This window comes from Pimephales promelas, chromosome 7 (assembly GCF_988280905.1).
Source record: "Pimephales promelas chromosome 7, fPimPro1.hap1.1, whole genome shotgun sequence".
NCBI classification, from domain to species: Eukaryota; Metazoa; Chordata; class Actinopteri; order Cypriniformes; family Leuciscidae; genus Pimephales; species Pimephales promelas.
In genome coordinates, this window is record NC_142775.1 from 2,561,721 (window position 1) to 2,574,820 (window position 13,100).

General features: G+C 39.4%; 1 protein-coding gene across 1 annotated transcript in view; it reads left to right on the forward strand.

Moving 5' to 3' along the window:
• Nucleotides 1–13,100, forward strand: part of LOC148978233 (sacsin-like) — a 30,441-nt gene that overhangs the window by 3,785 nt on the left and 13,556 nt on the right. The window lies entirely within an intron of this gene.

Here is a 13,100-nt window from a genome sequence, read left to right on the forward strand (position 1 = left end):
CTTGGTATGGTTATTTGATACATTTATGTACTTATAGAGTTGTTGTAATTGCATCCTCTTTGCAAGTATGGAGGAGCAACACACACACACAGACACACACAAACACTAACGCTGGCGCATTTTTTTAAAACTAACGTTACATACACATTCTGTGATAAAGTTTGCTACGTTTGCTACGAAATTACATTTATGCGAGGGACCTGTGGCATCATGTTTACTTGTCATATACGGGTGCTTCTGTGGCAAATGTGAGGAGATGGCTAACTTACAGAACAGGAACATATATGCGGTTTTTAATACAATATCTTTAAAAATATATATATTTATAAACGTGTGGTTACTATACAAACAAGGTTTAAATTATATACACAGACATCCTACGGCGACAACAATTTTAGACGCTTTTGTTGTTGAATAGGCTGACATCAACTGAAAAGACTATTTGCTCAAAAATCATAAAATACACTAAAGGGGGTCGCACACCGGGCGCGCAGCGCAGCGCCGCGCAGCGCCATGTCTTCAAAATTCGAACACATTATTCTCTATGTGTGTACACACACCGGCGGCGCCATTCGGCGTCTGTCCGCGCCGCCCAGCTACGGCTCAGGACCGTGTTCAAAACCCTGCCGCGCCACAGAGCGCCATTTGCATAGTTTTATATTAAAATTGCATTTATTTGTCTCAAATCGTCGTTAATGTACATACTGACTTCACCCTGTGCTGCAATATACATTTAAGCCTATTTAACATTCCTTATTTTCCTAATTCCTAACAGCTTGAATAGTCATATTGGGGAAAAAATGTAAAACAAACATAGCCTTTTTAAATCCATTTTTCAATAGGCTACTGTTGTGGAAATTTTAATCTCACATGTATTAATTGTTCTCCCTTATCAAGAGTGGAGCTAGGCACCAGAGGACCGGCCGGGTCAGGGGTCATCTTAGACTGGGAGGGGTTGAGGGGGTTAGTAAATCTAACCTGGCATCATGAATCCTATAAGTTTGTGGAAATTTACAGAGAAGGCTCGGCTTGCAGTAAATAACCTTGGGGAGGGCTATTTAGTCTTCACCCCGGCCTGTGTTCTGGGCGTCACTCCACTTCGCAGTGATCTGTGTTGGTGATTGAGCCTTATTGTTCTTGCAAGAATAATAAACCTTTTCCTTTATTAATTTGACTCAGAGTGTCTCTTACGAAGTGATGTCTGTTTATTGAATTTTTGCCTTAACAATTGGTGTCAGAAGAATGGGATTCCTTGGAAGTGCCTTCTGGACCTGAGAGCGGACGGTGTTTGGCCACCTGGACTGAGCAGTTCCAGCTCTACCTCGTAAGCTTGAGAGAGAGGGGCCGACCGCTATCAGGCCCAGGAGAGGCTCCACTGGAATCAAAAAGAACCCGAGGCACAGAGAAAAGACATCCTGGTAAGACACAGCTAAATTCATTTTATATTGGGTATATAATTGAGAGGAACTGTACTGGCTGGGGTCTATTTCGGTGGTTGCGAATAAGAGAGTAGTCCAAGATTAATTGAGACCTGTTGGCAGGTCAAGAAATTTCATATGGACACTGAGTTTTCGTAAATTGCGAATAAGAGAGTAGTCCAAGATTAATTGAGACCTGTTTTCAGGTCAAGAAATTTCATATGGACACTGAGTTTTCGTAAATCTGAAATTAATTGACATTTGTCAGGTCAGAGATTTCGCCCAGATTACGGTCCGAGATCACTTGAGAGCTGAAAGCAGGTCAAGAGATTTCAGGTGGACTCTAATCTGTGGGGTAATTGAAGATCTGCAGCGGGGTCAAAAGATTTTCAGTAGATAAAGCGCTGGTAGTGCACCTTGACCGATCTTGGGTTAAGAGATCGGATCTGTTGGAGACGTCCGACAGATTATTAGACGCGTCGAAGGAAAATCCACGGGGGAAATAGAAACAGCCAGTATGGGGAAATCTCAGAGCAAGCTTGCCAGATATGGCTTGACCGGTGTTTTGCCAAATGAGAAAACATTATGGGCAGAAATGTGTGGATATAGAAAAAATTGATAAAGTATCATGATTTTCCCAGTGAGGGAACACTGAGCGCTACCAGACTAAAGTAGTGAAGGAATCAGTGGAACAGGGCAGCGAAAAGCAAACAGGCTGTTGTGGCTGCGTTCATCATGAATGTAAAAATGTGAACAGACAGTGGACATTTGGCTTGAGGAAGCTGGTAGAGAGAAAAGAAAATTCTGAAAGAATTCATGGAACTATTTATGAGCGACTGTTAAGTCAGGTTAAGTTAAACTTATATGAAAATAAGTTTCAGATAAAACAATAAGGCATTGAGTATGATTAACAGTTATATAAAGATAAGGAATGTTTCATTAAGCAGAATGGGGAACAATTTTATATTTTAGTGGTAAAATAATGATTGAAATTATGTTTAATTTTGGTTTGACAACCATTGTTTGAACCTAAAGGGTCCAGCTATGCTGGGAGTACAGTCAAGAAACTTTGTGAAAACAACTTAGAATATTTTGAGCATTTTGATGCGGCTTATGAAAATTAATGATCTGTCAACATTAATGATGATGAAGATTATGCTATTGTGATTAAATCCGCCACTGGCGGACTGTAAAAGAATACAGAGAACTGCTTATCAGTGGCTCTGTGTGCATTCCTGAATGGGACACACTGCTTCAAGTGTGTGCAATAAGTTGGAGCGGATAGAGAGTGTTTTAATTGTGGTCAGCAGGATCATTTAACACGAATAGGCCTACAGTTTGATGTAAAATGAATGACTAATGTAAGTAGCAAAATATATCAAAGTAACTAAAAGGTAAAAAGGTTTTAGATGATATAGAGAGACTAATCGCACAGATGATTTACAATAACTGCAAAAGTATCACAAGCAGAGAGTGCTTGCCTCGTCAAAGTTAGTGTGAATCCTAATTGGAGATTGATAAACTCCAAGAGAAAACTTAAGTCAAATATTAAACTATGGTTGAGAACTTGACGATTAAAATTGAGATTGAGAAATGAGAAACGTTATTGAGAACTAGAATAACTATTTTTATTTAAGAACAAATAAGCAGAAGCAGTACTTTATTAGCAGTTGTTGAATGTTGATTAAACAAACAACTTGAGAAGTTGACCATGAAAGAACTAGAAGCTGATGTTTAGCTTTCAAAAGATAAGTTTGTTTTGGGCTGTAATGTAACAGTTTGCTTATCTGAATCTGATGTGTACTGTGGCTGAAAACTGCCAGTGCAACAGAGACTCAATCTGAGAGGAAATTAGTAATGCTTAAATTCCCTGATGTGGGCAAAAGACAAATTTAACTAACATGTTTATTTGAAACCGTATGTAATTTCTGGCAAAGATGCCTTAAGCTGTAATGAGATGGGATAAAGTTTGATGTTAGAAGTTTATGAGCGTGCAGTACCAGTACTGAATCCCTCACAGTCTCTCTCTCATTCAATGTCAGCTAAAGATGTTATCTGAGGCTGTGTCATTAGTGATAATAAGCTATTTGTATTAAAACACAGTGTTTCAGTTGAAGATCATAGACACAGAGATGTTAAAAGAAATCATTGCCATTCAGAGGCAATTTGTATTTAAAATGTTTTAAAAGCAAAACTGAAGGACTTTCAAGAAGTCATTAAAATAATAATAGACGAAACTAAGATACATCTTTGACTAGGTTGTTTGTGAACCAATAACTTATTTGTCTGAAGATCTTAGTCCCCACCATGAAACAGGGGCAGGGCCGATGGCTCCGCCTACAGATGAAGTGCATTGAATGTACAGTTGTGATCTAAATCCACCGAGTAGCTAGTTGCTGCTTTTAAGATGGTTGATGGATTTAAGTGATTGAATACTGTTGTTATTAACCTGTCTCCCTGTGTTACAACTATTAGGCAGTCCGAATGTCCCTGGTGACTCTCGAATATTTTTCCTAAGCTCCAGAAACAACAGATTTTGTTGAAGAAAACGGTTTTGAGAAAATGGCGGTTACCATGTGTGCACGAGTGGTCATCTCGATGACGGGTAAGACCTTCTTTGGCCAAATAGGAGGCAACCTAAGGCAGGGGGATCACGCAGACACTGGGCATCTCATGATGGAGGTGTTTATGTGAGGTTGGGTATGAGAGTGGACGGGTGTCTGCGAGGCCAACAGCATCCTGTATCGTTAGGGGGGATGGAGCTGTGAGGAGTCACGGCAGTCTGCCCCAGGAACGTAAGTCCCTCTATCCCACTCACCAGAAACCGCATTCACTGCATGGCTTGTTTCTCATTATGACAAGCTCTATGTATGCCAGGGGACCACACCCTGATGGAGATTATAGATAAAGAGCTAACAGGAAATGGGCTTTCGGGGTTCAGTCAGGGCCATGAAGTGATTCTCATTAGTTGTTGTGGAGACAGCAATAAAACTTTTGGATGTCGGTTACCTTATGGGCAAGGAAAATTATAGTGTAGATTTAGAATATGTCTAACATAATTTTGACTCCTAAAGGTCGTTAGACATGGTGGTGACTAAAGATAAAGACAGCTTTTGTAGATTTAAGAAAAGTCTGGATAACAAAGGTGAATGGTCAAAGGATATTGTAATGAGTTTAAATGTTGTCTAAGTTACAGTCTTAGGAGGCTGTTGAAAAGATTATTTTGTTATAGTGAGAGAGACTTGAGTGGAGGAAGGGAACTGTGTCTGTCTTTCTGTTATTGGCCTGCTAAAGCAAAATAATGATAATGAACCAAAACAACCAGCTGACCTTGTTAAATTCGAATGAATAATGAACAGACATGCTTTGAAAGATGGTTTAGAAACCATGTAAAATTAGGTAAAGGTTACAAGAAAATGTAAAGTTTAAAATCTTATTCGAAAGATTTGAATATGAAAATATGCAGTTCATAGTCAGGTATGTGTGTGTGTGTGTGTGTTTAATAGTGAAAGCATTTTATGCTTTTGTGAGTTTTATCATCACAGATGGGCCAAGGCAAATGACAAACTTTAAAGGAAAATTCTGACGAGCTTAAGTTGATTGGTCATCAAGCTCTGTCTAGTAGTAATAGTTTTGTCATTCATGATGTAGTTGTAAATTGGAATTGTGAATTTGTTGATGGACGTCTGTCAGGGGTAGATCACCGAAAAGGGTGTAGATTTGACGGCAACAACAAAGAAAAATGGCTAAGTTAATATCGAATTATTAAGAGAGTCCTTAACAATTATGAACTGAGGGGGACATGTTTGACTGACATAGACTAAGTCTGTACAGCACGACCTGACCTGATAGAAACAATTGATGACTTTGGAAATGTTTGTAGATAACTGACTTGAGAGACCAAACAACAGGCCTGAAAAGCAGGATTCGCTGAGACTCAGGGCCGTTGCCCTTCAAAAAACTTCGATAAGAAGGTGAGATTGGGCCTTTAAGTAATATTTTTGTTTCAGAGGCAGAGAAAGATGTCTGGGCGAAAATTAGTTGAAGGATGCTGTTTGGGTTAGTGTTGATTGGAGAATTAGATTAATTTGAATTGATGCATGAGCTGGGTCATGCATCAAAAGGGGGATGGTAACAATTGCCAAATATGGGTTTACTGAGGGGTTCAAATTTGCTGAAAGCCATTGCACAGGTGGGGCAATGTTGCTGTCTATAAGTGGGCTGCACACGCTGATAACACAATTTCAGGACTGTTTCAACAGGAGACGCCAGGGCAGAGGCAGCAGCGAAGGCCATGGCAGCACAGCGGACAAAAGAAACTAAGTGTACTTTACTATCTGAAAATAACCTCGCCATTTGTTTTTCTCTACAGATCATGCGGACTTTTAAGACATGAGCAGAATGTGTCTAATAAAATAATGGCTAGGGATGAATTTGGCTAACTACCCTGGCCTGGGTTATTAGTGTGGTGGAACGGTGTCACACCTGCGCAGCGCATAACTAAGATTTTCCTTTTACAGAATCTCAGGATGGATTGCAGCAAACAGAACTGATTCTGTTTCAAATGTATAAACGTTATGTTGAGGACATGAGCAATATGAGTTGAATGTTTCCCAGAGGGAAAAGGACTCTGAATGATATTAAGATCCAGTGATAATGTTTCAGGTTATTGATTCCACAGGTCACATTAAAAGGGGAAGACCGGCCAGACAAGCAGATGAGTTAATAGATGTTGTCACTAACAAGAATAGTTAAGGTCTCTGTTCGCAGGTGAAAGCAGGCAAGAAATGGTTCACTCCAGTGGGGGTGCGGTCGTGAATTAAGGAAAACCTTGAAAGAATCAGAGAATGTGACAACTGGGTCGAAGCCTCTCACCTTAAGACAACACCAGCAGGCCTCAACCATCCAATAGAGCATAAAGTGAGGGGTCAAAGGCTAGTGCTAGTAACAGCCTCCCTCCCGACGTGGGAAGACCATTGCGACGGCACGCAAAGTGTCACCCTGGTGAACATGGAACGTCCATGGGGCGAACGAGATGATCAACACACCTGGAGGAACCACCTGCTAACTGATGGTTTAAGTTTAACAGGAGAATCTGTTTCTGTAATGATTTTGATGATTTTGGTTGAATCAAACCAAGTATTGATTTGATTGGTGCAAATATAGGAAATGTATTGATCAATGTGTCTGTACTAGAGTGACAACATAACTGGTGGATTGAACACATGAGACAGGCGGTAAAGGAGCCTGAACATGCTAATGGGGCATGGGTTGGGTGGTTCATGTCTATGTGGGGAGGATGGGTGTGCTGGATAATCCAGACGGTACTGCCAATTGTAGCGATATAGGACTGCTGCATTTTGGTGTATTTTAATATCATATTGGAACAATTATGGGGTTTTGTTGGTTGTTTTTCTTGCTAATCTATAACCTATTTCTTATATATTTGGAGTGACTGAGGGTCTGATTTTTATCAGGAGTGCAATAACAGTGATTATTCATTTAGCCCGGCTTCAAATAAAATGCTTTACTTGCTTGCTAGACAATTAATGGAGCTTTACTCCGCAAAAACAGCCTTAAGCTTTCTTCTTTTACAAATACTCTTTTTTCAACAGATGTTTAAGCAGAGTGATCATTTATGCGAAAATCAATTGAAGGGTATAAATGTGATGTTGGGCTTAAAATTTGTCTTTGTTTATTATTATGATTATGGGTAACCTAATGATAAACAGGGGGGAATTGTTGTGGAAATTTTAATCTCACATGTATTAATTGTTCTCCCTTATCAAGAGTGGAGCTAGGCACCAGAGGACCGGCCGGGTCAGGGGTCATCTTAGACTGGGAGGGGTTGAGGGGGTTAGTAAATCTAACCTGGCATCATGAATCCTATAAGTTTGTGGAAATTTACAGAGAAGGCTCGGCTTGCAGTAAATAACCTTGGGGAGGGCTATTTAGTCTTCACCCCGGCCTGTGTTCTGGGCGTCACTCCACTTCGCAGTGATCTGTGTTGGTGATTGAGCCTTATTGTTCTTGCAAGAATAATAAACCTTTTCCTTTATTAATTTGACTCAGAGTGTCTCTTACGAAGTGATGTCTGTTTATTGAATTTTTGCCTTAACACTACTCTATCATATTAACCATACACTAACTGGGTTATTATTATTATTAAGTACCAGTCTAAACCCATCAGTGCGAAATATTAATGCATAGGCGATGTAACGTTTGCCTCACGTGGTTACATTCACGGTCGTGTAGAGCCACCTATTGGATTTACCAGGTCACAACACACTTCAGGTAATTTCTGTAGCGTAGCAGTGGAGCGAAATGGACGAAGAAAAAGTCATCAGTGAAGTAGGGAGTAGTATGAGTAGGGAGTAATCAATGAAGTAGTTGCCTAGACAACGGATAACGTTACAACAAAATAACAGACTTAACAAGGTGATAGACACTTTTACTTGGTTAATAACGTTCAAACATCAGCTATTTTATTCACTTAACATAAAAAAAATATATATAATACATCCAGTTTAAACTCACCCATCTTGCAGCTCTTGACTTCTACCAGGAGTTGATTCAAAACTGAGCTCGTGCGAATAGAATGTGCGCGTCCGATGTGCGATACCTGTGAATTGTTCTAGACGTGGCGCGGCGCGGCGCTGCGCGCCCGGTGTGCGACCCCCTTTACTGTTACTGGAGGTGACGGTGGATCGCAAACAGTAGACGACGATCCACACTTGAGGATTAACTTTTAAGCCACAACAACAGGATTAACCCACGAGTTGATAAGTTATGTTTCCAAGAGACATTACCGGCTGTCTTTGAAAAACAATGGAGGATGGTGTGTACAGATCACCGAGGGCGGGGTTTATGCCACAACCACACTGTCAATCAAACCCCTTGCTCACTTTCTACGTCACAAAGAGCTGAATCTCAGAACAGCTCGTTCTGAGACAGTGCATATGATTTATTGAGATTGTAAAAAAAACACTGGGTGGATTTGTATCATTCTAGGGTGGTTTTGCTCACACACTGCCAACACACATTTATGTTCAAACACCATGTAAAAGTGAATTTTCCATAATAGGTGCCCTTTAAGATCACTCCTGCATACTAGTCCACAGGCTTCTTGAGGGAATGTCATTAAAGACATCGTTAAAATAGTCCAAGTGACTACAGGGGCTCAATCTTAAGTTTATCAAACGACGAAAATACTTTTGTGCGCAAAAAACAACAAAAATAACGACTTTATTTCAACTATTGGTTTATTTCTCCCTCTGCGTGAGTCAGGTTACTAGTTTAATAGCGTAAGCTTCTGTTATTGTACGTCACAAGCATCACACACATGACCAGCGTCGGCCAATAGTGAGCCTACGTGTGACGTAGCTCTACGCAATCACACTACGTTAACTGACTACAGGCTCATGGAGAAGGAAGTGAATAGTTTAAATAAAGTCGTTATTTTTGTTTGTTTTTGCGCACAAAAGTGTTCTCGTCGCTTGATAAAGTTAAGATTGAGCCCCTGTAGTCACTTAGACTATTTTAACGATGTCTTTAATGACTTTTCGGGGACAGCAAGAGTCATTCCCTCAAGAAGCCTATGGACTGTATGCAGGAGCGATCTTAATATCTTAAATATCTTAATTTGTGTTGCAAAGATGAACGAAGGTCTTACGGGGTTGGAACAACATGAGGGTGAGGAAATACTGACAGAATTTTCATTTTTGGGTGAACTAACCCTTTAAGCTACATTTGTCAACATTCATTAGGTAACCGGGCCTAACAATATAGCATTTATTAATTTAGATCAATCAGTAATAAAATGACCTAAAAAAATTTTTTACACTTTGATACATTTTTGTTTTGTTTTGTTTTTTATACTTTTTTGCACATATGGTAGTGGAGAGTTTCAAGCAATGTTTAATAAAATTGTTTCAATTCACTTTTTTTTTCTTCGAATGTGGTATCGATTTAGTATCGATACTGAGGTATTAGGTTTTGGTATGGTACCGAAGCCAAAATTGGGGTATCGAGCCATCCCTAGTCCAGGCTGTTGTTGTGTGTTTCCAATCAGAGAGCTGAGCTTGAGCCTCTGCGTCATCGTTTCACCGTCTCCACTAAAACACCCTCCAAACGGAAAACTGGGTCAGCAGCGGCTCTAAACTTCTCAGTTTTAGGTCTTTATTTTTGCCGTTTTAGTCTGGACGGGAGGTGCAAACGTAGCAAAAGGTCTCCGTTTCTAAAATAAAACATAGTAGTGTGGATGGGGCTTTAGTCTACTTAGTAGTAGCTTTGGGACAAACTATCATGTCATAAAATAGCATCTTTACAGCTTGCTCTCTGTCGCTTAGCTACACGCATCCTTTGACATAAACTGACCTGTCGATCATCTTGTCAAAGATAAAATCCTCCACATTTAATTAAATTTAATTTCCTACTGTATCAGGAGAAATGGAGAAGAGCGTTGATCTGCCAGTCGCAGGTCTTTCATGCAGAGAGACTTCTCATATTCATACATTATGATGAATTTAAAAGTTCACGGCCAGATGGATCTTTATAAATTTCCACAGTGTTGTTGCAGCATTACATAAATATTTTATATCAGCTTAAATGTTTATTATTAAACCTCTCTACTTAACCGTCAGTCGCGCACATCCAACACTTTTTACTCGTGTTTGTACTTCTGAACTGGATCCTCCTCAAAAGTGCAATGGGTTGTGGGTAATATAAGCTGTTATAGAGAGCTTGGATCCACACTTTGAAAATCCACCGGAAATAGTATACCATCCAGGGACTTCTGGCATACTCTTTTCAACTTACTATGCTGTGGGACACACTTATTTTAATCTCACACACTGTTTATGGATAGTATGTTGTTGTGGAAATTTTGTACCTGGATCTTAAATAATAATTAAAGTACAATGAAGATTTCGAAAGTCATAAGTATTATTTCTTGCAAGAAAGGCAGTTCACACACAGACAGAGTCTGATATGAGAAGGGCACCTTACAGAGTTTATATACAAAAAAATCATGTTTATAATGTTTAAATATGTTTTATAAAACAAGCAGATATATGTTCAAAAAGAAAAGATAATATGATTGGTTCTTCATTTACAGTCTCTTCTGTTACTGGGTAGAGGAGACTTTGTTTTAATGATTACTTCATAGATGACAAGTTCTAGCTTAGTCAGCAGTCTAGTTCCATTTCTCATTTTTGTTATTTATACACACAATCAGGTGGTTGACACACACACACACACACACACACACACACACACACATTTATCTAAAGTACAGAATGTCTTAGTACATTGTAAAAATAAAATGTCCCTTACATTGTACAATGAGACTCAGGCCATGGCTGTGTCCGAAATCGTCCCTATTTGAGGGGATAGTCATTTGTAGTGGTGTCCGCAAAGATAGTGGACATTATAGCGATACCGATGTACACTGAACAGCAAGAGAATACCCATAATGCACTGTGAGTGTCGTGCCGAATAAATTTCCACATTTGACCAGAAGATGGCGCTCACAGATGAATCAAAACTCCAAAATCTTACCAAAAAAAAGTTTTGCAAAATCGAAAAATACGATTTGCAAGCTTGCAAAATATAAAAATAATAAAAAAATATCTGCAAACATTATTTTGTTTTTGAGATTTCCTTCTTCGGAACTTCAACATTTTTTTACGATGTTGCGGAAACAAATTTTCGGAGTTTTAAATTTGTCAGTGTTCTCCCACTGTATTAGTTTGTTTTCCAGGTTTGAAACCTTGCAAATGTTGATCTGAAAACTGGTGTGTGAATAAGTGAAAAAAAGTTTTGTAACTCTGAAAACAGAGTTTTGCAGGCTTGAAAAGTGGTTAAAAAAATAAAATCTCTGCAAACATAATTTTGTTTTTGAGTTTTCCCTCTTCAGAAGTGCAACACTCTTTTTTATAGTGTTGCGCATTCATTTTTTCAGAGTTTCAAATTTGTCAGTGTTCTCCCACTGTATTAAGTTTATTTTCCAGATTAGAAACCTTCTAAATGTTGATCTAAAAACTGGTGTGCAAAAAGGTGAAAAAAGATTTGAAACTCTGAAAACTGAGGGTCGGCAGGGCGAAACTTATTATATTACATTACATTTGCAGACTATTTTTTCTGAGCTGAGTTGGCAACACCCACTATGCCCTCACAAGTGCAAGCTTGCGACTCCCGTGATTTGTGGCAGCGTTGTCACGCAGCTCTGAAACTCAGACTGAGCGCAAATGAAGCATCGCAACCTCGAAACTTAAAAACAAAGCCTGGAGGGAGGGCCTTCTGCTCTTGGCCAATGCTTGCTGTCTGCTGACGTACAGTCCAATCACAAGCCGTATTTACTGGAAACATGGGATTGACCGACTGCTCCGCCAATGACGAAAGTGCACAGGTGCACAGATATGCAATCAGGATGCACGGCTCTGGTCAGAAGCCAAACAAACCAAAGGTGGGACGAGATAGCGGGGATTTACCACAGAGCTCGCGACGTGTTTCCTAGCGACACTCAATGGTCAGCGCAGCGCGAACAATCCTCGCGAACAATCCTCACCAATCGTTGCTGTAGATGCAGGTCTCCGAGTCTGCAGCTTCATACTACTCGTTTCTTTGATGACAAGCAGTGCTAGTGTCCCAGTCACTGAGAATGGCCGACGTTATACACACGGCGTTTCACTCAGACTAGTCACTCACACTTGAACATCTGGCGCGAGTGATTTCAATGTTAATTCAATTTTAAAGACGCGTTTACGCACGTCTAGAGGTTTTGCAAATGAGACGAATTGACAAACATAGATAATGCAACTGTCTTTTCTATCATTTCACTGTAGCTCAGCATCGCGATGTAACGTTAACATTATAACTTTAACGTAACAGCAGCAGTAAAACTGTTTCTATTGTGGTTTAACTTTTGAAATCAATCCGTGGTTCAGAAGAGGCTGATATAAATTAGCCTCTACCCTATTAATCTATTGATTTGATTATTGTATGTTTTTTCATTGGGCATGATCACAGTTCATATGTGTGGGAAGCTATTAGAGGATATTGCGTTAGGATACTTCATGAGTTAATAAGATTTTTTTTCCTGCAAATGCAGTGATGAAGTTCATGTTCTCATGATGTATTTTTACGATTTTTTTTTTTCAAAACATCCCCCCCTCTGTTTTTTTCACAAATTGCACCCTGGTTATACTGTACTCAAACAGCGTTGGCAAGTTTATGTTCTTGATCAAATCAAAAATAATGTCATAAAACATATATACATGAAAAATACATTTACAACATTAGTACTTATACAAAATTCATGTTTGTGCGCGTTTGTCGTAGACACAAAATAGCATAATTAGTAGCCTGGTAATAAAGCCAGCGCTGGCATTTGAAAAAAAATAAAACACAAGGGTACGTCTGGAATTATACATGCAAATACATTTAAAATGATGAAGTCTTAGCCTACTTACAGGTTGTGGCCCAACAACTGCTGCCTCTGGTTTTAAAGTCGGAACTGCTTCATGTTTTAGTAAAAGTTTCATGTTGAATCCGGTGTTGAACTCGTGGAGATTCTGGAAGCTGTCTTCCGTAAATGCGCAGCACAGAGAGCTAGATTACGATCGTCATTTTCAGGAACATAATCAAACATAAATTGTATCCATTGTTGACGAAGTACAGCGT